Source organism: Apodemus sylvaticus, chromosome 6 (genome assembly GCF_947179515.1).
Source record: "Apodemus sylvaticus chromosome 6, mApoSyl1.1, whole genome shotgun sequence".
NCBI classification, from domain to species: domain Eukaryota; kingdom Metazoa; phylum Chordata; class Mammalia; order Rodentia; family Muridae; genus Apodemus; species Apodemus sylvaticus.
In genome coordinates this window covers 122,770,110-122,796,042 of record NC_067477.1, presented here as the reverse complement: position 1 = coordinate 122,796,042, position 25,933 = coordinate 122,770,110, and positions in this window count along the sequence as shown.

The following is a 25,933-nucleotide window of genomic DNA, read 5'->3' as shown; positions in this document are numbered from 1 at the left end:
GGGGTCCAGAAAAGGGGAAATCATTTTGAAATGTAAAAAAAAATTATATCGAATAAAAAAAAGAAAATGTGGCACATTTATAAAATGGGATACTATGTAGCTATTAAAAATGATGACTATGAATTTTGCAAGCAAATGGATGGGACTAGAAATAAATCATCCTGCATGAGGTAACCCAGACCCAAAGGATACACATTGCTTTTACTCACTAACAAAGGGATATTAAGCTGAGAATACTCACAACTCACAAACAATATGATGTATGACAAGAAGAAAAATCAAAGTGTTTATCCTTCAGTCCTTTTAGAAGGAGGAACAAAATAATCACAGGAGGTACAGGGATCGAGGGACCTCAGAGAGAGAGGGGAAGAATGGGCGAAGGCTCTGTTATGCAAAGAGTAATGAGGGAAGTCTAGAGTGCCAGGACAATGTATAGAAATATGAAGCAGGTGAGGGAACCACTAGAACTTCCCAGATGTCAGAGAAGCAAGAAGCTCCCAGGACCCAATGTAGATGACATTAGTCAAAATACCCAACAGAGGGGAGATGGAAGCTCAAGAGACCACCTTCACTAGGTAGGTGTGGCCCTCAGTTGAAGTATAGGGCCACCCACTGATCTCAATTTTTTAACCTGGAATTGTTTCTGTCCAAAGGAAACACAGGGACAAAAAATGGAGCAAATGCTAAAGGAAAGGCCATTGAGAGACTGCCCCCGCTCTGGGGTCCATCCCATGTACAGACCCCAAACAATGCTATTGCTGATAGCAAGAATTTCTTATAGACAAAAGCATAGTATGACTGTCCATTGAGAGGCTGTGACAGAAACTAAGACACATGCAGATACCCCCAGCCAACCATGGAACTGATCCCAGGGACCCCAGTGGTCAAGTTAGGGGAAGGACTAAAGAAGCTGATGGAGATTTCCACCCCGTAGGATTATCAACATTATCCACTAACTGGACTCTCAGAGCTCAGATGTACTAAACCACCAATCAAAGGGCATGCCTGAATGGGTCCATTACTCCAGCTACATATGTAACAGAGGACTGTCTTATATGGCATCAATGGGAGAGGAGGCCCTTAGTACTTTGAATTCTTGTTACCCAAGAGAAGGGGCATGCTAGAGGGGTGAGGCAGGCATGTATATATGAGTAGAAGAGCAACAAAGGGGAGGGTGAATGGGATGGAAGGTTTGGAGATTGGAGACCAGGAAGTGTGAACATGATTTGAAATGTAAAAAAAAAAATTAATTAATTAATAAAAAGAAAGAAAATAGATTTAAAAATTGCATTAAGTATAGTTAAAACATCCTTTTAAAATATTTCATGATGGAATCACCAGTCTTTTTGTCACTAACCAGTATTACTTTTATTAAAATATATCATTGTTTGACTAATGCTCTTCTTTACTGTAGATGGACATTGGGAAAACTAGTGTCTTACTATTTCTCAGCGGCCTTAAAATTCTTATTCATGTTTGACTTTTGTAGTGGCTATTTCTGGTTGTCACCTTGACTATATCTGGAATGAACTACAATCCAGAATTGGAAGACTCACCTGTGATTCTAATCTGGAAGCTGGGAGATAAAAGTTTCTGACCTGGATCTCAGCATGGAGAGCTTGAGATATAGTGGCTATGAATCATAGAGGATTATGACAGGGAGATCTCTGAGTTCAAGGTCATCTGGGATGAAGCAAGTCCCAGATTTAGGCATGGTGGCACATAACTTTAATCTGGGCCACCTTCTGCTGGAGACCTACATAAGGACATTGGAAGAAGGAAGATTCCCTCTCTCTTCTTATTCTGTTTGCCTTGTGTGACTGAGCAACTGCTATATCCTCGGACTTCCATTCATAGCTGCTGCTGGTCATTGTTGGAAAGTTAGACTACAGACTGGAAGTCATCAACAAATTCCCTTACTATATAGAGACTAACCATAAGTTTGGCGACTCTTGAGAACTCTGACTAATACAGCTCTGGAAACCCTAAAAAGGCAGGAAGGAAGAACTGCAGGAGCCAGAAAGGTCAAGGACACCAGGAGTGCTAGGCTACCAGAATCAGCTAAGCAGAACTAACTGGAGCGCACAGAGACTGAGTATCAATTATGGAGTATTTATGTGTTTGAGCAAGGTCATGTGCACATATGCTATGGGTGTTAGCTTGGTGTTCTTGTTGGATTCCTAACAGTAGAAGTGGGGGGTATCTCTGGCTTTTTTGTCTGCTATTAGGACTGTTTACATTCTTAGTTGGTTGCTTCATTCATCCTTGATATGAGGGTTGGTGCTAGTTTTATTGTGTCTTGTTTTGCCAGGTTCAGTTGATATGACTGCGAAGCCTGCTAAGTTCTGAAGAGAAATGGAGAAGAGGCAGATCTGGGATAGAGGGGTGGTGATGATGGGGAAACTGGAAGGAATGGAGGGAGGAAACTGTGATCAGAATGTAATGTTTGAGAGAAGAATAAATATTAAAAACACTCATATTGATCTCATCATTTGTATGCACATGTTTGTATATGTGTGCATGTTTATGTGTTTTTATCTAAGCATATGTGTGTGGATTATGGTCATGCAAGTGCTCAGACAGATGTACCTCTTGTACATTCTAGGAACTGATTGCTGGCACTCTACAAGGACAGAATGTCCATAACTGCTTAACTAATTATACACAATTTTCTCTTGCCTTCCTTGGAAAATGCTTATTGAAGAACAACCATGGATGTCAGTTCACTTCTTTTACTCTGTGGGGCCTGAGGATTCAACTGTGATCCAAGTGTGATAATAAGTGTCTTCACCTGCTCAGCCATCTCATGTGCACTTCACCAGATTTTGTTCAGGTCAGTGTAAAGCTTTAAAATTAGAACCCATTACTTTTAGAGTTTAAAGGATGGTCATAGAACATTATATTTAAGAAAAAGAGGGTTTGAAAACCTGATAGATATTGTGTGTGTGTGTGTGTGTGTGTGTGTGTATCTGTGTGTATGTGTGTATGTGTGTGTGTCTGTGTATGTGTGTATGTTCATGACATAAATAAATGAATGTGTAAATATGGAGACCAGATGACAATCTTACATATTAGTCCTCAGATGCTAACCATCTGTTTGCTTTTGTTGTGACAAGGTGTCTCACTGAGCTTGAAGCTTACCCAGTAGGCCGGGATAGGTAGCCAGCTAGCCTCTGTGATCTGCTTGTCTCGATTTCCCCACTCCTGAGGTTAAAAATATGAACCACCATGCTGGCTAATTTCACTTGGATCCTCTTGATCATATGCAGGCTCTTATTTTTCTAGGGCAATTAACTTACCAGCTTAGCCATCTGCCCATCTTGAGAGCAAGTCATACATGCTGATTCAACCATCCATTGATAAGTTGCTTACTCAACATTTCAGCTACACTTTTCAGTGTAGTGTGTGTGTGTGTGTGTGTTGTATAAATAAGCATATGTATGTGTATAAATACATTTACTTCATCTGGTTCTCTTCTTCCATCACATGAAGTGCAGAAATTGAGCTCAGGTTATCAAGCTTCATGGTAGGTAGCATTCTTTTCCAGGAAAATTATCACATTGACCCCCTCCCCTTTTGTATATAAAACAAGAAAGAACAAAACTGTTTCCAAAGCTGGTACTTGTTTACCTACATATCAATAAATCTAGGGTCTTATAAACTTTCTCTTAAATATTGCTGACTTGTGATTTTTAAATTCTATTACTCCTTCTGGTTTCTTAATATTAAGAATATTTCTTAATTTTTCTGTTTAAAATGTTTCCATTTTTATTTCCTATGCATTTATAAAATGGCTGCTCATTCTTATTATACCAACTGTCTCACTATTCCTGACCCACTGTCCTCATAGATGAATCTGTTATGAGTGTTGTATCTCTTCCAGCTTGACAATTCCAGATGGCTGTAAATCTTTGTGTGTCGATCCTTCCAGGTATTTACAATCCTTTTGCTTATGGAGTCTCAGAGAATGTGCTCTAAGTTTGGAAAATTGGAGATCACAATGAAGGTTGTTCATAATGATAGCAAAGTCTCCATTGCTGAACAAGACTTTCACAATCAGGTATGCAGGGGCTGAACATTTCTTAGCAGAGTCACTGCTGTAACTTCATTTTTTAGACACAGTATGCTGCATTTCCTTATTGTGATCTATCATTCAAGAACTTGCAAATTGTTTCATTTTCTTAAAGGTGCTGAGTGGTGCGGTTTCTGCCTGCTCAGATCAGCTTTATGTTGGGAAATAGGAGTTGGCTCAGCACCTCAAATGCTTGCTATCAAAAGGTGCAGGTGATAATACCAACAGTAGAAAGCCCAGAGGAAATATAGGACCAAAAGATTACTAACTGAATGCTACCAGGTCCTATCAACCATTTAGAAAATGTGGTTTTACACTGATTCATTTAATTGTCCAAAGAAAGATTGATGCAGATGGTCAAAAATAAATCCCCTCCCCCTGCCAGTTTTGCTTACCAAACACAAACCTTGCCAAAACCTGTGAATGGTTACAGCAGTGATTAATCTGAATCACCTACCAGAAATCACTGGTTAGTATAGTTGCTCTGTAAATCGATCAAGTATAATATGAAATGGCAAAGCAAAGGTAAGTCAATCAATAGTTCCTTTCCCTATTTTATAATGCATGTATAATAGCTGAGTTCTAAAATTGGCAGACATCACCAATACATCTTTAAACAGCCTTAGAACAGATGCTATGGGACTGGCATTGTCTACATTGTAAATCATACACATGCTCTTTCTCTCTCTCTCTCTCTCTCTCTCTCTCTCTCTCTCTCTCACACACACACACACACACACACACACACACACACATACACACACACACACACACACACACACACACGCATGCAGGCACGCATGCACACACATGCACATACATATGCACGCACACACGCACATGCACACGCACAGACACGCACATACACCAGAAAAGATTACGTGTGTGTGTGTGTCTGTGTGTGTGTGTCTGTGTGTGTGTGTGTGTATGGATGGATGGATAGATAAATAGATAGATAGGTAGTAGATAGATAGATAGATAGACAGACAGTCAGACAGACAGACCATTAGATAGATAGATAGATAGATAGATAGATAGATAGATAGATAGATAGACAAATGGCAGACAGAGAGAAAGGTAGTTAGTTAGATAGGTAGGTAGTTTGCTATGGCTGCTGCTTTATATTATTTAGATTATTGGGACATACTTTGGCCTCCAGTTTTTTTCATACTTGCTTGCTGTGCTGAGTGAGAAGGACAGATTTTATTTCTCCTCTCTGAAAATAGACATGGTTTAATTATGCTGCTCTAGGAAATGCTGGAAATATTTGATTACACTCTTAATATTAGTAACAATCTCACCTAGTTGGTTGTTTTCTACATGTTTCTTCCATCTAGGATTCTGTGGAGCTAGAAAGTTCCCCATAGCTTCAGACTGAACCTCTACTCCTCTCATCGCATCTCAGGGGATGCTGAATGCTGATTGGAAAAATACCTTAGTTTAGTTTTTATTTTTATTTTCCTTTGGGAAAACCCTGCAGTTTTTTTTTTTTTGTTGTTGTTGTTGTTTTTGTTTTTTTTTTTTTTTTGTCTGATATTTGAGCCCCGGGTAATTGCACTAAAAGATATGATTTGTTATATTCCCTCAGATTTCTTATCTTTGCTGACATTTTGTTCCTCTGTAACACTGTAAAATTGTCTTAGGGTTCATAGGCTCTGCCAATTTACACACCATCTCAACTTGCTCAACTCAACAAATGATCACAAATTTGATAGCTTCAAACAACAGATAATTGATCCTTATACACATCTGGAGGCTAAAGTTCTGAAGTCAAGGGGTTTCCTGAGCTGTATTCACCCAAGAACGAGGTACAGAATCACGCCATTTCTTCTCATAGCTTCTAGTATGTGGGATGAATACTAGTGTTCTAGTTTACAGCTAGCTACAAATCTCTAACTCGGCTTCTGGGATCATGGTGTTCTTTCTGTCTGTTTACCTTCACAAAGTTTTTTGCCCTCAGAAGAGTATTCTAGCCACCTGTTAAGAACTTTCCCTAGAGACATTATCTTAAATTGGTCCTATCTACAATAAGGCTATTCAAAAGAAGATCTTAGCCACAGGGGCACTTGAACATAAACCAGCAATATGTCTGCGGGACATTTAACCTGCAAGAGCTTAGGATATCTGCATCTCTTGCTAAAAAGCAGACTTTTACAGACACTGAATAATCAAATAAGACCATCTCTTTGTACAGTGTTCCCAGAGACACTGCTCTTTTCCCGTGCACATAGATTTTTAGCTATATCTTTACTGCAGTAATGGTTTGCCTAATGCCAGCTTCCAATTCCATGGGGAGGTCCTGAGAGAGGAACATGACAAAGAAATAGAAAAGATGGGCTACAAGAGAAGTTCATTTTGACTTTTAATTTCCTACACTAAGCAGGTGGTAAGGTATACTGTAAATGATTGAGCAGTTTGGCAACTTATTCATGGTCATTTTTCTTGAGCTCATGAGTAGAGATTAAAGACACCATAGCTCCAAAGCAAGGAACCCAGACATTAAAGTGCGTGTAGGAAACTCAAAGGCAGGAGCATGGCTGACTAAGTTAAATGGTAGTAGCAGTGTCTATAGTAGTGGTGCACCAGAGCAATAGTCCTAAAGGCTAGATTGGTAGACAAAAGCCTCTATTGGCTGTATACAATTTTTTCACTTCAATAAATGGTAAGATCTTCCTAATGGATGAGAATGATGTGCAAGTTGAGGACTAAGTTGAAGAAAAGCACTTAATAAAACATTTAGGCTGTTATGGTTTGTTCTGTGATATTTTGAAAATACAGAGATAAATGCAATACACAGCAGTCTCCTAGTAAACATGTTGATATTTACAATTCTGCTGGATATACAAATGATATTTCCTTGGGAGAGATTCTTTATCTATGCAATTTTCTTAGCTGACTATCCTTGGTTTGGGATAAATTGAAGTAAACAATCTTAAAATCTGTGAGTTGTTCATGATGGGTGGCTTTTTGGTAAATGTCACCTAAGTTAAACATTTTTTTTTCTGGTAGAAAATGAACATATTTTAGTGCTCAAGTTTTCCCTGCTGTGAGAGATAATTTTGTTCCATTAGCCTGAAGCAAATAGCATGTCCAATGAGCATTTGGAAGGCCATGGGTGAGGTCCTTATTGCTCCCTGCTTTTCCAATGTTATTATTTGCCCTCTTGCTATTATTAGTAAAAGGATGCAGGGGAAAAAAATCTCTGGTTTCTGTTTTATCTGTAAATATAATCATTTATGTAAACTTTCCTGATGGCTCTCAGTAGAAGCTCTTTGAAGCTTCTATATCTTATTTAGCAATGGAAAAGTGAGGAAAAGGGAAATAGGTAAGGGAGACCATACTTTGTTCAGAAAGATAAACGTATTGCATTTGGTATTTACTGTGGAAGCTATGATAGTTCAGTAATAGAAACTTAATAGATAGAAAGAAGTGATTTATATTTAAGGGAGGGATTTTGCTTAGTAATTATTCACATAGTAATTATACTTCCAGTTATGAAAACAATGAAAGAAAATTAAGATAATTAAAAACTATGAAAAATATTAATATTAATGAAAAATGATTTTGACTTTTTAATAACAAAGGCTTTCATACTAACACAGTAAAGTTTTAAGACATAAAGAAAACTATCATCCAGTAGTCTATTACTGTAATTTGTTTTTCTTTATTATTCAAAGCATGCCACAATGAAGTTATAAATTGATATCACAGAACTGTGAATAATATTGCTTCCTTCTGTCTTATTATCCATTGTACAGAATATAGACCCTATGCAGCTTGCATACTAAATTCAAGTTCCAGCCAGCTTATTGTAGATGATACACACATGGTTTTCCTTAGCTATGATAGTTCATTATCAGGGTTAAAACCAGAGGGACTGTATCAACTCTCATGGATACTTCTTTGGATCATTTTATATTTTGTGTGTGTTTTTAAGACTCTAAAATGATCCATGTGAATTTCAACTATCTTTCTCCAGCATTGGATAGGATCAGGAAGATTTAATATAGGGCAGTCACATTAATCAATAGAAGATTAGATTGGTAGGGTGATAACAGTGATCTCTTGATAACTTGCATTTCCTCCTAGAAGTAGTCTGTCAGGAGTTGCAAATGAGATTGAAAATCTGAAAGGGTCTCCCCACTTTAGCAGGCTGATTTTTCAATGTCCCTTAAGACATGCAAACCTCTGGTAAATCAGTTGTTCTCTTATAAAGATAGCATGCAGTCAGTGGGTCGATGAGCACTGTTGAAGGAGCCTGCATTCGTTGTTCAGGTTCATACTGTTGGTTCTAGTGTTGTCTGTATTTTGTTAACCAGGTTGCTGTCTGGGTTTATGCTGTCTGGAGTGTTCTTTCATGGTATCTATGTCCAGCTTAACACCAGAGCAATGCTATCTTAATGAAATGAATCAGACCTCCTTCCACTTCTGTTTTAAAAGACAGTGCAGAAGGGAGAGCATCTTTCCTGAACCGTGCAGTGTGGTTATGTTCTTAAATATTACTTTTTCTTTCAATATTTTTAAAAATGTATTTACTAGCAAAACTGCCTTGACTGTTAGATATTTATTTGCATATTTTTAGAATGTGGTTAATTATTAGTTCAAAGTCTTTAGTATCTATATAGCTATCTTGTTATCTAAGTTATTTCCTTGAACGAGTCTTGGTATTTTATCTGTTTTAGTAAATTGATTAATTATAATTGTTATAAAATTGATGATTATAGAGTTAGTAATATTCTCATATTATCCCACGGATTTCAAAGGAATCAAGGCGGTATGAACATTATTATACTTCTCTGGTTTATAGTTGCTCTCCCCCATTTCTTCTTTTCTCTTCCCTTGGTTATAGTTTTGAATTTTTATTTACAAGGAACAAGATTGTGTCTCACAAAGATTTTTTCTTTTATCTTGTTCTAAATCTCAACTTTTTTCATTATTCTAAACTTTTAACAGAGTACTCAATATAGTTATCTTTCTTTATATTATTTTATATGCAGTAATTTATGAAGGATGCTAAAACTTTATTTTGCAATTATTGTTATGCTGTAAATAATACTCAGTAAAACTTTCAACCCATAAACTGTCATAACTTGACACTTTTGGTTAATTTCATTTTAGTTTTTTAGGTTACATTACTGACAATGTGGATTTAGAACAGAGAAGAGAAATAGACGTGGTTCCTCATAACCTTATGATTTACTCAGAACATTGCTTTTCCTTCTATCTCTATCAGTGGACTAGTTTCTATAGTACAGGACATTTATGCTTCCATCAAAGTGAAATTTGAGATTCTAGCTAGGTAATCTGATCTCTTCATGGAATGAATCCTTGTTTTGTTTTATTTTTAAGATTGGGGTGATTGTTTCTGCCTATTCAGAAGAGTGATCCTGACCTCAGAGTTAGAAAAAGGAATCACATATCCAGAATACTAGAAATGGTGTAAGGCAACTATCAGTTCTTATATGTACTATGGTTTACTGGGAAATTATAGCTCAGTTTAGGGATTACTATTGTAGAACTGACATTCTTCACAAAGGAAATGCTGAGTCTCAAACAAAGAAAAGAGCTATCAACAGAGTTACTTTCTGAGAACAAAGGAAATACAGAATATATAAGTGTAAGAATGTATGATACATACCAGCTGCCCGCATAGAACTGTTGCACAACTGAGGATTGTCTTTGTTAGAAATATCTCATTGCCCGCATAGAACTGTTGCACAACTGAGGATTGTCTTTGTTAGAAATATCTCATTGCAAGTATCATTTGGATGTTTCTGAATGTGGAAACATTGTTCTTTATCCATAATGCTCTAAAAATATTGCTTATTAATAAAAGTTCAATTTACAATATTGGTGTGAGAAGTCAGAAAATGTCCTTGGTCATATTCACTCCAGTAAGACCCTTGTAGTCAAACTTTAGTCAGTCTTCTAGAAGGCTATTCTTTCTAGCATAGTGTATGAACATGTTGACCAGATGTCCTGAGCCTTTAGTTACTCAGATTGTGGTCAACTGCAACCATAAAATTATTTTCATTGCTTCTTCTTTTTTTTTCTCTTTCCATTGCTGCTTCTTAACTGAAAATCTGCTACTGTTATAAATCACAATGCAAGGTGAAATCTCAGCGTTGTTTTGATTTGCATTTCTCTAATGACTAATGATGTTGAGCACATTAAGGTGCCTCTTAAGGTGCCTCTCAGCCAACCGAATTTCTTCAGGTGAAAATTCTTTGTTTAGATCTGTACCCCATTTTTAATAGGGTTATGTGGTTCCCTGGGGTCTAACTTCTTGAGTTCTTTGTATATATTGGATATTAGCCCTCTATCAGATGTAGGGTTGGTGAATATCCTTTCCCAATTTGTTGGTTGCTGTTTTGTCCTTTTAACAGTATCCTTTGCCTTACATAAACTTTTTAATTTTATGAGGTCCCATTTGTCAATTCTTGATCTTAGAGCATAAGCTATTGGTGTTCTGTTCAGGAACTTTTCCCCAGTGCCCATGTCCTCAAGGGTTTTCCCCAGTTTCTTTTCTATTAATTTCAGTGTGACTGGTTTTATGTGGAGGTCCTAGATCCACCAGTCAGAATGGCTAAGGTCAAAAACTCAGGAGACAGCAGGTGTTGGAGGATGTGGAGAAAGAGGAACACTCCTCCACTGCTGGTGAGGCTGTAAGATGGTACAAACACTTTGGAAATCAGTCTGGAGGTTACTTAGAAAACTGGGCATGTCACTTCTGGAGGACCCTGCTATACCTCTCCTGCGCATATACCCACCAAAGGATTTCCCCGCATGCAATAAAGACACATGGTCCATTATGTTCATAGCAGCCTTATTTATAATAGCCAGAAGCTGGTAAGAACCCAGATGTCCCTCAAAGAAGGAATGGATACAGAAAATGTGGCATATTTACACAATGGAATACTACTCAGCAATTAGAAACAATGAATTCACAAAACTTTTAGGCAAATGGTTTTATCTGCAAAATATCATCCTAAGTGAGGTAATCCAATCACAAAAGAATACTCATGGAATGCAATCTCTGATAAGCAGATATTAATTAGCCCAGAAGCTTTGAATACTGAAGGCACAAATCGCATAACAAATGACTCCCATGAAGAAGTATGGAGAGGGTCCTGATCCTGGAAAGGATTGATCGAGCATTGTAGGGGAATATAAGGACAGAGAAAAAGGAGGAAGGTGATTGGAGAATGGGTGAAGAGAAGAAGGTTTATGGGACATATAGGGAGGGGGGATCTGGGAAAGGGAAAATCATTTGGAATGTAAACAAAGAATATAGAAAATAAAAATATTAAAATGAAAAAATAATAAATCACAATGCAAAACTCTATGTCTTTTGCTGGTCTTGGTTGATCATGTGAAAGGGTTGGATACTGCTCCAAAAGGGTCATGATCCACAGATTGAGAACCTCTGCTGGAAGATGACCCTAAGTGTAGTCCCACCCTGTTGAGAAAGCTTCTTGTTGTCAGTAATTACCATTTATTTAGCCAAACCCTTTTGATAGGCAGATAAGCCCAACTTCCTTCTTACAGTGTTTACTTTAGAGTGCTTTTGTGAGATTAGAGATAAATTCCACCACCTACTATAATCTTTTCCAGGGCTGAGAGCCATATCTTTGAAATGCAAACATGCAGGAAGAAACCATTCTTAATCCTAGCCCCTGAGCTAGGTAGGAACCTAATGGCATATCAGTGCTCCAACTTGCTTTGCTGTCTTTTGTCACAAGGAAAAAAAATCACTACTCTGGATAAGTGCCAGCTATCACTGGACAACCCATTCTACACTCCCATGCTTCCCTCTGGTGTATTCAGCTTTCAAAAGTCTCTGGCTTCTGTGTATCTCCTAGTATTCAACTAAAGAGTTGTCTTATAGAAGTAGTATAGCAAATAAGATTATGCAAACCACTTAACAGCATACTGTCAGCTCTCAACAGAAGACCACAGAGTTAAGAAGAAAAATATAAGTTGAAGATTTTCTTTTAAAGGCTTTATTAATGCAAAATTCAAGTATTATGAAGTTTACTGACAATACGGAGTAAACAAGTGACAAAGGAAGATAATCCATAGAAGTTTTGTTTATTTGGGTAAACATGTACATTGGCAATGAGCCCTTTCCAGAAATAAAAATGGACACAGTGAGATGACATTAATGGAGTAATTCGTAACTGTGATTCTTGTGGCTAAAACAGTCCTTCCTGAAATATGAGAACAGGAGAAATCACTAATGTGATTCTAAATAGTCATTCACTCTACAGTTGAGAATTCTGATGCATCTTTGGCATGCAATCAACCTTGGAAGATTGAGAGTTCAATGTTTTCATGACCTACAGAATGAATTCAAGGTTTTCCTGGGTAATTTAGTGAACTCTCTTATAGTAGGATAAAGCTGAAAAGGTCCACTCAGATTTCTCAGAGTCAATCCTGAGAACCTATGTTTAATGTATTTGGCCTCAGAAGCAGGTAGGGCTAGAGTACTTTTTTTAAAGATGTATTTATTATATACAGTATTATGCATGCATATATGCTAGCATGCGAGGAGAGGGTGTCAGACTTCATTATAGATGGTGTCAACCACCACATAGTTGCTGGGAATTGAACTTGGACTTCTGGAACAGCAGTCAGTGCTCTCAACCTCTGAGCTATGCTACATGATATACCAGCTGGATAGACAGATAGACAGCTTAGTCGACTATGAATAGACTAAATGAGATTTTTCCCTATTGTCCCTTCAGTCATGAACACTATCCCTCAAATTACAAATACAGAGCCAGCAGTCTCTGGACTGAGTAATCTCTGTGCTGTCAGTCCCTTTTCCATTTAATAGGCTTTTTCATCAGTAAAATTTCTGAACTTTGAGGTCATGATCAACTGAGAAATCGAAATTCAAGAAAATATTCTATTGAAAATTTATATTTCTTGTTTTTAAGAATGGTGATATTTATTCTAAAATTAAGGTCGTGCTCATAAATATGCAAATTATTACCAATTTTTATAGAGTATAATTGTTTTTTATTAGTGTTTTAATTTTACTTAATTCACTTTACATCCTGCTCACTGCCCACCTGCTTGTCACCCTCTCCCTCAATCTTTCCCCACCTTTGCTTCTCCTCTGAGTGGGTAGCGAACCCCTGGGTACTACCCCATCCTCACCAGGAGAAATCCCTAATGTGGGCTAGGGCTTTGCAGGGCTAGGGGCATCCTCTACTACTGAGGCCAGACAAAGCCTCCCAGCTATAAGAACATATCCAAACTGTAGGCAACAACTTTGGGGACAGCTCCATTTCTACTTGTCCCACAACCGCATGAAGATCAAGCTGCACATCTGATACATATGTACATGAAGGGATGGTGGTTCAGACTTGAGAGCCCTAAGAGTACAGGTTAGTTGACTCTGTTGGTCTTCCTGTGGACTTCCTACCCCCTTCAGAGCCCTCAATCCTTCCACCTATTCTTCCATAAGAGTCCCTAAGCTCCATCCACTGTTTGGCTGTGGGTGTCTAATATCTGTCTGAGTCAGCTGCTGGGTGGAACTTCTCAGAGGACAGCATAACAGAGTATCAGTAATAATGCCAGGTATTGATGCTTGCCCATGGGATGTGTCAGAGCTTGGGCATGGTTGCTTGGCCATTCCCTCAGCCTCTGCTCCATCTCCCCTGCCTGCATTTGTTTTAGACAGGATAAATTTGGGGTTGCAAGTTTTGTGGGTCTCTATTGCTCCAGTGGAGGTATTGCCTTGCTACAGGAGGTAGCCTCTTCAGGTTCCATATTCCCAATGTTGTGAGTCACCTCCACTGATTCTTGATTGACTCTCTTATCCAAGGTCTATATCTCATCCTGGAGATGTCCCCTACCTCTTCACACCAAACAGTTAGATATTTCGATTTCTTTTCCTGTCCATCTAACCAGCTCTCCTGTACTTCCCACACCTGATCCTGAGACCCCTTTTCCCTTCCCCACTTCTTTCTCTCCTAGTTCCCTCCCTCCATCTGCCACTTAACACTATTTTATTCCCCCTTCTAGGTGAGATTCAAGCTTCCTTGCTTGGCACTTCCTTCTTGTTTAGCTTCTCTGGCTCTGTGGAGTTACCTATATTTTATGGCTAATAGCTACTTACAAGGGAGTACATAGCATGCATTTCTTTTTGGGACTGGGTTACCACACTCAAATTCCATCCATTTGGTTTCAAAATTCATTATGTCTGTTTTTAACCGCTAAATAGTATTTCATTTTGTAAATGTACTACCATTTTATTATCCATTATTCAGTTAAGGAGCATCTAGGTTGTTTCCAGCTTCTGGCTATTATGAATAAAACTGCTATGAACATAGTCGAGCAAGTGCCTTTGTGGAATGTTGGAGCATCTATTGGGTATATGCCCAGGAATGATATAGTTGGGTCTTGGGGTAGAACTATTTCCAGTTTGCTGAGAAACTGCCAAATTGATTTCCAAATTGGTTGTACAAGTTTTCATTTTCACGAGCAATGAAGAAGTGTACCCCTTGGTCCATGTCCTTGCCAGCATGTGCTATCTCTTGAGTTTTTGACTTTAGCCATTTTGATGGCTATAAGAAAGAACCTTAGAGTTGTTTTGACTTGCATTTCCATGTTGACTAAAGCCATTTGTGAGTCCTTATTGAAAATATGTTGTTGAATTCAAATTAGGCTTTAACATTGATTTTGATAAAAATTTTGCATATATACTACCATGTAGATAATTCAAATAATTTTGACATTTGGGACTTTTTTGTACTTAATTATCCAGGAATGTAAAATTCTTGGACTTTATAGACAAACTGAATCTTATAGTTAAACATCAAACCAGGCAGCATTGACAGGAGTTACAGTGAAGGAAATAATGTTACAATTCAACTTAAAAGGAAAAGAAAATAAAAAAATCTGAAACCAACAAAAAACAAATCAGAAAGAAAGAAAGAAAGAAAGAAAGAAAGAAAGAAAGAAAGAAAGAAAGAAAGAAAGAAAGAAGGAAAGAAAGAAGGAAAGAAAGAGAAAAGTAATATGGCCAATATTGAAATATTTAATAATTTGATAAATATGCTAATATATGAAATTAAAAAGCATAATATAAGCCTATAATAACAAGAAAAATATGAGTAGATCTTAAAAATAATTTTAAAAATAATAGAAAACAATCAACAGCAAGAAAAATATCAAAAGCTTTGTCTTTGACAAACTGGATTAAATTGATTTACCTTTATACTGGCTAACTAGAAAGAGCAATACAGATATTATCTGATATCATAATTAAGAGAATTAAGAATATTGGGAAAAGACTGTTTATTTGCTCTTTCTAAAGGAATTGTGGCCTTTGCAGTTTCATATGTTTTTCTTGTTATCAATAACTGTGAAATAATATCTCATGTCTTTGGATCTTTGGTACTTTATAATAGCTAACTTAGAAAATGGCTATAATGAGTTTCTATCAAACTATGATAAAATCAAACATTTATATATAAATATCATTAGTATTAGAAAGCAAAAATATAACTATTTAGGTGTAAATTCTAAAAAAATCAGCTGAAAAGCTCTACTTCAGAAATAGGTTTTACACAGTGAGGAAATAGTATTAGTCAGGAGAATAATTAGAAAAATATTATATATTGATAAATAGGAAATTTTTATATTATGGAGATGCAATTTCTTCTATTTCAATCTATAATTTTATGAGTACATTATTTGTATATTAAAATATCTCTGTTAGGGTAGCTTCTCATGTGCACATAGTTTTTATTATTTATACAGAAAATCCTACGAATATCTTTGATGCTACATTTGTCTAAATTAACTTTTAAGGTGACTAAGAAAATAAAATTGAAAAATAGTGAAACAAGAGAAAATAAAGTTTTATTTTCACATTGATAGTTTAACATATATTTGTTAAAGTTTCACCTACATATTTATACTTTGATAATGTCTCCAAAATACAGGAAATATAAAGAAATAAAATTTTATAATTGACAGATACTAAAAACACACCCAACAAAACAAACAAAATTTCAAAATAAGAATTTTCAAATTTAGTTTTATCTCAAGAAAATTACTATCGATGTATATATGTATGTGTGTATGTGTATATATGTATGTATGTGTATGATATGTATATGATATATACATATAAGTATACATGTGTGTATATATGTACATGTTTATCTGCCTTCTTGTATAATAAATATGATTTTAAAATCTCTTCTGTGCTATGAGCAATTTAGAATAAATTTATTAGCATACTCTTAAAACAGTCTCAAAATGCAATTTGAACTACTAAAATATTTGCACTGGTTAAACATAATATCAAAACCTGGAGATATCTGAGGTCCCCCTTTACAATTTTTACTTGCAAAATTTCCCTGGAAGACTCTCTTTGCAACCCTTTCACATTCTGCAATGTTTTCAATCTGTGCAGAACCTTCAGATTGCTATGAGTACAGCTGTACAGTGAAGGCCTAAGACCTTTTAATATGTGACTGACTCTCTGCGAGAAAATTACCTTGTTGCCACGGTTCAATTGCCAACACACTGTGGACCAGCAGGTCATGGTTTAAGGGCTGATGCCATTGTGGTAATTCATAATCAGTTTTCATTGCGACTCAGTGTGGCTCTAGGTCAAAAGCACCATTATCCTCCACTTCAAGTTCATATGTGTTTCGACCCCTTACTTTTACCTTTGATAAATTTTCTTTTGAGAATAGAAAGTGCTATTTATCTTGGGAAAACACGACTGAAGATATACCCTCTGGTCCCAGACAACTGATTAAAACATATGTAAATTTTTTACTTACTTAATTTTGTCTGAAGAGAGAGCAAGATGGAGAGACAGAAAGAGAGAGAGAGAGAGAGAGAGAGAGAGAGAGAGAGAGAGAGAGAGAGAGAGAGAGAGAGAGAAGCAAGGAGGGAAGTTAAAAGGTTAGAAGGCAATGGAAATAATAATTAAATGAGCATCTCTCAAATGACTATGTGATCTCTCTTCTCCATTAAATCCTAAACCTCCAAACCTTACTCACCTGATGACACTATCTCCTGTTTTATTGAGATAATAAATGTACTCTTTTGCATACCATAACCACACATCTCTCCCCACGTATCTCTCCATGTCTCTCTCTCTCTCTCTCTCTCTCTGTGTGTGTGTGTGCACACGCATGTGTGTGTGTGTGTGTGTTTCTGTATGTATGTGTTTACAGAGGATTAAACCCAAGGCATCCCACATGCTAAGCAAATGTTCCATCTATGTTATATATCCAAATACCTCTTTTATTCTTCTGCCATTAATTAAGAAAACAACTTGATAAATATTTTCATCATTAAGGGTGGAAATTCATATAAGTGCTATTCTATGCTAGATTTTCTCTCCTTCATTTGCTGTGAACAACCTTTCTCGGTGGTCCTGTCATGACTTGTTCTTAACATAGAGATGTATCATTTTCTCTTCATGTAAGGACATCAATCCTATTAAACCAAGACCCCACCTTTCTGATTTCATTTAACCTGGGTTAGTCCCCTGGCTTCAAATGCAATAAAAATGGTGATTTATTTTTTATATTTTGGCATGATTGAATCTCTAACACATGGATAGTTTCTAATTTAGAATTGAGTTCTGAATTTTCTTTTACAGTATCCATGAAATGGGATGATACCTGCTGCTATTCATAAGAAACTGAAGCAACTTAATTTTCAGGATAGAAAATTCTGATCTATAGCTATATAAAATTGGCAATTTGCCAGTTACCCCTGCAGGTTCTAATAGCACCCTGCCTTTCTCTTCTGCAGCCATCTTTAAAAAAAAACAATTTTTAGGATAAACCTCTTTCCTATAATACCATGAATAACTTTTGTATCCTAGCAGTAGTGGTGTCTCAAACATTTCTTCTTTGCCAATACTTCATTGTGTTTCAAGCACACTGTCAAATAAGCTGATATAAACCATCTTTACAATGTGACTGGTAGAAAAGTAGTGATATCATTAATAATTCTAAATTAGTCTAGTTGAAAGAATGTAGTAGGAAAAAAATCTAAAAATTTAAAATCCCGGAGTGTGATTCCTTCCTGCCTTCAACTATCTGCCCTCTCAGATGAAAGACATGAGCACTCACACACACACACACACACACACACACACACACACACACACACACACACAGACAGCCTTTATAGTAGCTGGGCAACTGCCTAACCACCATGCTATTAGAATTTGCTTTCGATCCATAACCCCATTTTTACTTACTACTTTCTGTGTTCCATCTTGACGGTTCTTCACCCAATTAAGATGCCCTTTGGGCCACATACTCTTGTCCCTTTTTCATAGCAGCTCTTTGTCTCTCTCCTACATGCTCTTCTTCTGTGGCTGTTCTTTCTCTCCTCTTCTGCACATTATTGTAAAGCATGGAGAATCTCTCCCTCCTCTCCTTCGTTGTAGTCCCAAGCCCAGGAAGTCTAAACCCTGCCTATGTCTCCTCTCCCCAGCTATTAGCTCCTGGCATCTTTAATTACCAATCAATTTACTTGGTCTCTCAATGTTAGTGTCTCAAGTTCAGAGTCTCTTCAGCAAAACAGTTTGCATGTAAACATCAGAATACAAGCAGCCTTAGCCTAAACTACAAAAGACTGCTGTTTCTTTCATTTGTTTTTTTGTGTGTTTGTTTTGTTTTGTTGTTTTTTTTTATATCAGGCAGCAATCTTCTTCCTCATCTTTATCAAAACTTCATGAATCCTGTGGTGAATCTGCCAATGTTCTATAGAAAGACCACGTACTACTTTAAACTATTTCATTCCAAATGTACATTCCACATCTTTGTCTCTTTATGCCTTAAAGGAGAAGTTCTCAATGACTTTAAGGGGGCCTCACATCAGCTATCCTGCACATTGGATAGTTACATTGCAGTTCAAAACATTAGAAAAATTGTTATGAAGTAGCAACAAAAATAATTTTATGAATCACAGTTACCACAATATATGAAATATGTTAAAGAGTTTCAGAAAATATCTCAGCACTGAAAAGCACTCTCTTATAGGGATCTATACTTTCCCATTGCATCCTCAATGGGAGTAACCCTACACAGCTTACTCATTGAGAGTGGATATGTCAAAGAAAGAGAAACAAGAGATTGTAACAGACTATAAACTGTGCATCTTCATCCATTCAGGCTGATACAAAAAGAAACAAAACAAAACAAGAAAATAACGAAAAACTGAATCCTGATACTATGTAACTTATAAGCTACAGAATATAATCTCTTGCACTTCTGGGACTAAGGAAGTCTATCACTAGAATTAGGATTTCCCAGACCATCTTGTTGTGACTTTATATGATGAAAGGACTCAGGCAGCTTTTGAATGTCTTTGTCTCCCTGACTGATCAAGAATAATATTCTAGTTTTTTCCTAGCTCTTAAGACAATGAAAACCAAACATTTGTCTCAAACTTTAGAAATGAAAGAAACGAAATGTTTTTGACTATAGCAGTTTAGAATTATGTTAATTAGTTCACACTCTCTCTGAACCAAAAAAATATATATTTCTGACTCCATTAATTGTGTCATTGTTCTCTTGACTATCTAGGGATGGATCTCTGGCTCTCAGTTCTTTTGTGCCTTTTCTTAGCTATTCCTTTACGACTTTGAAAGAGCTTTGTCCTGCTGATCAGTTTAGCTATTTATAGATTTCAGAGGAATACTGTGGCACTCTCTACAAGGCTTTAGAAAAATCATTTAATTATTAAGTAACTGTGTAATCAAGTGAAGTCTTAAAAAGTTAAGAGTATGATTTTTCTGGAAGCTATGTTTGTAAAAATCTCCTGGGAAAAGCAGACAATGTGATCTATGTTATATTGTATGAGTACTGACTCCATTAGTGCTGATATGTACCCCTGAAGTACCAGTTTATCATATGACAAGTTTTGAATTTTCTGCACAATCACTTTTTCCTAGAAATTCTTATTGACTAATCCAAGTCATTCCTAAATAAATCAATAGGCAGAGGTATGCCAATGGAGGCATCCTCTCTACACACTTGGGATCTGCACACACTGATTCTCTCAATATCTGTATCTGTTTAGAGCACACAACCAAACCAAAGAATCACAGTGACCTCAGTAGCAGAAGATCTAAAAGTGTTTGTGTTTTTGGAATGAAAGACTAATGTATATATCTATGTTCAGAGTAAGAAAGAACAGAAGAAAACTTTTATCTTGAAAATCGGGAAATCAGATAAAATAGCCTCATGCCAGTTTTAATTTCTGCCAGTCTCTGAAAACTCACAGATATGAGGAAGTTTGTCTCACTCATTACTCATTCAGGCTCTTACAAGTTCTGAAGTAGAAAAGCCAGTATTCTGGGCTGTATCTAGAATGATATCAGTCATCTTAGATGAGCAATCTTTCTTTTCCTGTGTTTTCTCCAGTATGATATATAAGATGGTGAAAATTAATCTGAAAGTTAATTTTTGATAAGCTAATGAAAATATAAAACCTTCAATATCATTTTATAATCTGTGAATGAGTGTCAGGGGGATGACACTCAGTAGGTAAAGGCGCTGACAAAAAGCTTGATAGCCACTGTTCCAGCCCTAGACCCTATATGGTAGGAATAGAGAACTGACTCATGGAAAATTTTGTCTGATTTCCAAAAGCAAATAGTTAGACACACACACACACACACACACACACACACACACACACACACACTCCAATATAAAAAAGGAAGAAAACCAAAAACTGTAGTAATATATGAATAAAATAGTATTATGTATATTTTGTAAGAGAATTCAGTCTTGTTTTGGTCTTACCACTTTCCACATTAAATAAAGTTATTCCATATCTTAAACTACCTATTTGTAAGTACATATTACTATCTTTCTTAGATAATTAAGTAAAACATTTCAAATTTAATCTTAACTAGTTTGTTACATGAAACTTCATATCAGTTTGTAGACATATCAGATGGATGGATTCCAGTCTTTGATTTTTCGAAGCAATTTATTAATAATTTAATTTCTGGAATGAATGGGCACTTTTCATTATACTGACAGTCATTTCCATTCGAAATATGTAAATTTTAAAGATTTCAGGTTCACTTGAAAAACTGAAAATAGCTGGAATTAATAAGGATTTAGAACTTTCTGTTTTCATTGTTGAATGCTTACAAGTTATGCTTACAATATTTGCTTATCGCTAATGATAAGCAAATCATTGTACTATGATCCACTTGGAAAAATCATCAAAAGCTATTTCCAAAACTTTCTAACAAAAAGATAACCACTTATTCTAGAAACCTTTAAGGTGAAGCAATTTTACGTACTAGGATGAAATTCCAGAAGTAAAATTTAGCATTTGTGAACATAATGTCTGGAAATGACATTCAAAAATTAGTACTCATCCCTCTCCGAAGAGAAGTGAACCCTGAGAAGAAAACTTTAAGACATGGAGCATTCTGGCATTGCAGAAGAACTCTCAGAATGGCAACACCTTCTCCATTTTATTATCTATCATTTATTTTCACAATGGTAGAACCAGTAAAACTATTTCGTGACAAAAAGTCCTGAAGGAATTCCTTGTGCAGAATTGAGACGAACAATGTCATTCTGTACCATTACTTAACAGAAATTGTTCCACAAATTTTGTATGGAGGAGAAACATTCAAACTACAAGAAAAAACAAAACAAAACCAGTCTCATGTACATTGATGTTGTCAGATTTTGTATTCTATTCATACTATATTTCCTTTCTCATATTTTTTTTTATTTCCTTTCCCTGCTTAAGTGACTCTCTCTTAACCCCAAGGCATAGGAAAATGACTGACTAGGAAAAAACATGAAAAATATGATAACATTAAAAACAGTTCTAGCTTGTTTTATTCTAATCTGACTCATGAACTGATTTACACAATAGGCCAAGGCTTGACAATGAGTTACAGAAATCTCTGGCATGTCATCCTATTACAGGTAACATTTGTTTTAAGAAAATAAAAAAAAAAACAGTTTTTACATTCTATGAATATTTATCCTGAGGTTTAGTAGCTTAAAACAAAATCAGTAAAAGGAAGAAAAAAAAAACCAGCATGCGTCTGTCAATTGAGAGGCTTTTCATTCTGAGCTAAAAGGATATGCCTGCAGTTTTCAGTAATAGAATCTATCTCAAACTGTCAGTATCAGGGAAAAATTCATATAAAATTCATAGAAAGGAGTACTTGTCATAATGCTTTCTAGAGAACATTGTCAAATCTCTCTAGGCCTTTAGTTTAAATGTCATCTCTAGTCAACTGCAAGGATTTTAAACGTGTTTTAGCACTGGCTTTCCCCTAGGGGTATATTGGGAAGTTCAGAGAATTTATGTTTTTTAATAAAAAACCTACTACTGCCAATGCTTGTAAAGCACCCTCCCACACAGTGTCATTTGCAAGTGATTCATGGAGGAAAATATGTGCAAAATTTTAATTGCTTTTCAAGTGGGAGAAAATGGTCAAAGATTGTTATGATAAGAGCTTCATGAATAATAATGTCAACCATACAGAAAAATGGTAATGATAACATCCCACAATCCCATTTATAGAGCAGAGTAAATTATGAGTTCAAAACATATACTGTCATTTTCTAAAGAGGATTCATCACTGATGGATGAAAATAAAAATTACATTGGACCTACACCAAACCTAGACAGCAACTGTAAACCTAGAAACAATTCACATAAAAATGTTAAATTCTTAGTCTTTATAAACTCTTAGACCAAATACTCATGTGAGTACCACTCATTCCTTTTCTCTCTTGACAATTTATACTCTTTTTTAGAATCTTTATAGATACATATCATAGAAGGGTCTTTACATTACTTTTGAAATTTTTTTTAACATGAACATTTCTCATTTATAATAATACTTATGGAGTAATTTTAGCTATAAATACAAAACCATTATAATTTATCCTTTATCACAGCAAAAATATCTATAGTAGATTAATCCTCTACACAAATTACCCAGGCAATTGTACTTTGGATTATTTCATCACAATTTATTTTAGTCTTTCTAATTTTATTTTAAATTACAATAGGAATTCAATAATATCAGTATGTGAATAAATGTTATATAAGTTAATAAAAATATTTGAAATTAAAATAACATGAAATTGATAATTCTACTATAACTGAATAGATCTATATGTGCAATCTGAAAACAAAACTAGTCGACTATATTATTACTTAATTTTAGCAAATGATATTAATTTTATATAACTATAAAGAGAATTTAATTTATTTCTTATTCCTTGGGGGAAATGTCCAAGGAGGAACAGACTAGACAGGAAGCTCATTTGGGATTGTGGTACAGACTTTGTAGGAGATGATGTGATGCCTTACAATGGATGATAGTCAGTAAAGGAGAAAAAATACTGTCTGAGTAACAGGATATTAAGGCTGGTCAGCATTCACAAAGAAGAGTTATGAATGTCATTGCAAACACATAGACTAGAACACAAAATATCTATGTTGACATGACCGTGGAAACATAAAATGTCTTTGTTGACGGGAATATGAAAAAGTGATTAGAGCAATTATGCCAAATCAAACAGCAAGGAACAAAAAAGAACAGAATGGCAAACACAAGGCTTGCTCTCTCTCTCTCTCTCTCTTTTTTTATAAATCTCTTTCTGTAATCTTTTTTCCTTTTTTAATTTTTTATTGGATATCTTCTTTATTTACATTTCAAATATTATGTCCTTTCCCAGTTCTCTGGCCCCCAAACCACTTATTCTACCCTCTTCCCCTGCTTCTATGAGAGTGTTCCTCTACCCACCCACCAACCCACTCTTGTCTCCCACCCCTGAATTCACCTACACTGGGGCATCCATCTACTTTTTACAGCATCAAGGTCCTCTCCTCTCACAGATGCCTGAAAAGACCATCCTCTGCTAAGTCTATGGGTCCATCCATGTGTACTCCTTGTAACTCACTTTGTAGACCAGGCTGGCCTCGAAATCAGAAATCTGCCTGCCTCTGCCTCCCATGTGCTGGGATTAAAAGTATGGGCCACCACCACCTGGCTTCATGGCTTATCTTGAATATAAGAACTTTAATCCTGACATTACTTAATCAAACAAAGAACTTTAAATGTCTTGATTCCCTGTATTACCTTCATTATCTATTTTGTCATTTGAAACAGATGAGGAGTAAAGTTGAGATATTTTATGATGTATTAATTTGGGAAACTCTTGGGGTATTTTGTGGTAAGGACTTAAATATGCTGCCACAAGAAAAATATATCCTGCATCATGTTAGATAATAGTGGCTAAGTCTAGTATTCTAATTACCTGTACAACATTTTTTTCTTTTATTGAGTCTTCACCTTAATCAAACATATATCTTATTTTAATTTATAACTTTGAGATAAAATATTAGTAACCATAGTCATATTTTACATACTCAACAACATGGGAAAATTATTAATTATAGATTATTTTTCAAATATTAAAAATGAGATAAATTTGCAAATATAATTTATGGTCCTGAAATTTACATTGATTAAAGTGATACACAAGAAACACCCTTGCTTTAGAAGTTGATATCTGGTTTTCTATCCCAGCTGTTCTATTTTTAGCTATTAAACTTATAATGCATTTAATTTGTTTTGTAATAAATCAAATTTGAGAACTAAGTCATATGATTCATAAAATTGTTAAAATATTGGTAAACACATCAGGCTAGCACCTAGGAAATATCAAATTAGTATAATTAGTAAGATGTCTCTACTATCCTGGTGAGCTATGCACTCATCCATTTAAATTTCTTATATTTTAAAAGTAAAGATGATTATGAATTTATATCAATTTTTGTTTGACATATCTAAATTGTGTGAGTAAGCATTTTAGTGTTACTTGAATTTATATTTGAATATTAATATGGTGCAATTATTTCCTTTGATCTTACGTTACTCAAATCACATGTCTAAGATTCATTCATAATCTAGAAATGCCATTTCAGTATTTTTTCAGTTATATATTTTATTGAACACTGTTCATAAGTGCTCCTAGATCTTTTCAAGTCATCAATGAAATATAGCAATGCTCATCTGAATCTTCCCCATAGACTCCAACAAAGAGAAAGATTCCATAAGTTATATGTGATCATATCAGTGTATCAGATGAAGCTGCACACAGTTTGAAATTTCAGTCATTATTTTAACTTTTATTTTCTTCAGTATGCTATATCTTTTTATATTATGTGTTTCACTAATAAGACTTAAATTATTCTTCAATATAAAAACTTTCCAACTATGTACCTGCACTTTTTGTACAGTTCTATTTTCTTCTCTGCTGAAATCTGTCTTCTTATTCCTGCCAATTATTTTATTGCCTATTTATTCAATTTTATTTATTAATGTAAATTGAAAAATTCTTTTGAACTTATAAAAGTTTGTCAATTAAATAGATTATATTTTGGTGCATATTGATGATAAGCTTGAAAGGATTAAAAGTAAGTACAATTGAATTAGAGATCAATAGCAGTAAGACAACTAGAGGAAATATAAGTATTTGAGCATTCAAATTTAAGGTAATATACAGGCCAAAGATGAAACATAAGAAAATTAGAAAAGCTTTATAAGAATGAAAGTAAATCAATGCTGAAAGGGAAATTTACAATGTCAAATCTATATTTTAGTGAAAAATTAAGATGTAAAGTTCAAGAATTTATCGTACAATTTTATACCTCAGGTAGCAGAATCATTGAGATGATGAACAGAAACAATCGTATCTCAGAAAATGTGTACTGAATTAAAGTAGAAGATGGGGTTGGTTTCAGAAAGAATAATGAAAATAATCATCACCTATACAGATTGATTAAGCAGATACACTG